This window comes from Bison bison, unplaced genomic scaffold, assembly GCF_000754665.1.
Source record: "Bison bison bison isolate TAMUID 2011002044 unplaced genomic scaffold, Bison_UMD1.0 scf7180017864067, whole genome shotgun sequence".
NCBI classification, from domain to species: domain Eukaryota; kingdom Metazoa; phylum Chordata; class Mammalia; order Artiodactyla; family Bovidae; genus Bison; species Bison bison.
The window spans coordinates 877367-880048 of record NW_011494639.1 but is presented as its reverse complement, the minus strand read 5'-3'; the positions used below and the strand labels follow the sequence as shown (position 1 = coordinate 880048).

At 37.1% G+C, this 2682-nt stretch overlaps 1 long non-coding RNA gene across 1 annotated transcript in view; it reads left to right on the top strand.

The window, feature by feature from the left end:
- Window positions 1-1350: 1350 nt before the first annotated feature.
- The window catches only part of LOC104986326, a 4410-nt gene continuing 3078 nt past the window's right edge, over window positions 1351-2682 (top strand). Inside the window, exon 1 of the long non-coding RNA XR_825023.1 lies at window positions 1351-1383. This is a non-coding gene — a long non-coding RNA (uncharacterized LOC104986326). The remainder of the gene's footprint in view (window positions 1384-2682) is intronic.

Sequence of the window (2682 nt, the reverse complement as noted above, 5' to 3'; positions counted from 1 at the left end):
CTTCTCCAGAACGCTCCTGGCCTCGGTCAGCTTCATCTCAGCACAGAGAGATGAACCCTAACCCTAACCTCCCATCTCTAAGGGGAGGTTGCTGAGCTCGGTTGTGTCCATACTTCCTGGCTCCGTATGTCCAACTGCTCCCAGCTTCCCTCCTTCCTCCTGGGGTCCATTTCATTCTTCTTGCTTCCACTATCTCTCACTCTGTTTTAACCCTTGAGCTCTCTTACCTGGGCCTACATATGAGTCTTTCTGGTTCCCATCTGTCCTGGTTTTGTCTTCTATTTCCTACCCTAAGTCTACTTTTTGAACCTGATGGTCCTCAAGGTCCCCAGAGAAAGGTTGCATTTTCCTCTGTTCTTGTCCACACCCCGGTGATATAACTCCAGCAGAAGTCTGTGATAATGCCTGCACAAAGCTTGCTCTAAAATCTATCTCCAGAATCTAAATGGAAAGGAAAGGACTATTTGCAAATATCTTAAAGCAAAGAAATAGCCATTTCCTATGTATACCCATGTATGAGGTCCTTTAATTAAGTCATCATCTGAAAGAGCACACGCCTGCCTTGGGTGTTGCCTCCATGAGGCTTTGTTGCCCCATGAGCTGAAATCTATTCACAGAGCACTACTCCCATGGAAATGGGGCTCTAAGTCCTTTTCTTCAACAATATCTTGTCTTAGCCAGGGTGCTTGGGTTAATTATACCTTCTTACATTTAAAAGAATTTCCTTTCTAAATCCACTTTAAATATGCGTCCTTTAAAGTCAACATGATGCTCTCCCCATCTGGAGATGTCACGTAAACTAGACGTCTAAATGGCTTCTCAGATGCACTAATTACTTTACAGCCATCTCTGCCCCAGCTGTCTCATTCATTCTCTCAGCCACGGCTGTAGCTGCTTGCTGATACCTCGGCCCTACGACCAAGCTATGCGTGTCTCTTTTGGCTATGGAATTCCCCTTTTTACACAATTCCTGGTATCCGCAGACTTTCAAGGCATTGGGTTTCGATCATTTCCAGTGAATTTCCAAAATCTACCCTACTTCTCCAGGTGAGGAAACCTATCCTGTGACGGTTATTGTTGAAACTTAATAATACATTCTGTAAGCTTCAAATTTGTACATTTTTATTCCTTGTCTTTTAATAAATACATTTTACATGGAAGTTAAATTGAAGAACCCTGAGTTATACAGTCGGTTCTGAATACACATGCATTCAACTACCCACCTTCATTTCAAGAGTAAGTTTGTAATGGCCTCAATGTTTGCTCTGGCTTCTGCACAAACCATATCTCCAACCCCTGTGGCACTACACAGTCTCATGTTTAAACATCAGGTTTGAAGTAAACAAGGGTAGCACAATGACTGAGAAAGCAAAGAAAGAGAACGTGAGTAATTTCAGTGTTGTTATTCTGTGTGATCATTTGGATTATTTGTTTGTGTTTAATATTTAAAACAATGAAGCAGCATAAACTGTGAGGTATAGTATTTTTGCTGGAAAGTGCAAATCTTAGTTCACACATGAAATATCTTACTGAATTTAAGCAATATCTCTAAGATTGAAGTTTATTCATTTTAGTTCTTAATTGTTTTAGAACAAAAAAATGAATTAAGAAAAGTAGGTTTTATTAAAATTACCTTATTGGACAGTCATGTATAATAAATATTATTATATCAGACAATTTTCAAAGGATCAAAGGTCAAACTATTAGGCCAGTGTAGAATAAATAGTTGTACCTACACACTTTATCCAGAAGGAACATGGCAGATAAAAGTAATGACAGTATTCATCTATATTAATAATTTCTCTGAATTTGGAAAAATATCTGAAGTGGAGAATCAGTGTTAAGAAGCATTGACCGAAAGAAGACCAAGTGTGTTAGTCACTTAATTGTGACCAACTTTTTGCGACCATCACACGAAGCTTCAGCTCATGGCTGTCACTGGAAATAACTTTGTTGTATACAGCAGGGGCTGTAAAATGTTATATGCTCCCGGTGTCAAATGCACCAGATATACCATAGAATCACAGTTGCTCAAATTTTCATTTTCCTAATTAATGTGAAACTGAGCATATTTTCACATCTATTAGTTATTCATATTTTGTCTTTTATGAAATGCCTGTTAAATCCTGTGCCTATTTTCCTATAGTTTAAATACCATTTATACAAATTCTTTACATTTTCTTAATATTAATGTTTTCATCCTTAAGCATCTAACTCTAATCCCAATTGTCTGGGTCATATGCCACCATTTTAGATGCTTATGTGAGGCTATCACTTTGTTGATAATTTTTAAATTTATTGCATTGTGGAATTAAAATCTGTGACAGTAATATCAGCAATTACTTAATATCAATTTTTAAAATTTCTTCATGAATTGCTTTTTAAATTTTTATTTGATGAACTTATTTTTCTTAGAGTCTATTCTTTCCTTCATTAATAATATTACACTAGGACTTCCATTTCCAACCCAGATGAAGTACATTTACTAGATTTATCTTCCTTTCTGAAAAACAAACAAACAACAGAAGCAATAATTTTCGAGTCAGTAGACAGCAAGTAATGTAGAATAGTGCTCCCTGATAAATGGGGAAGAAAATGAAGTGAGAAATCGGTCTAGCTTACTGGCTTCAGAGTTTTCAGGGTGCAGTGCAACGGAGGAAAAAAAAAAAAACTCACATAGAG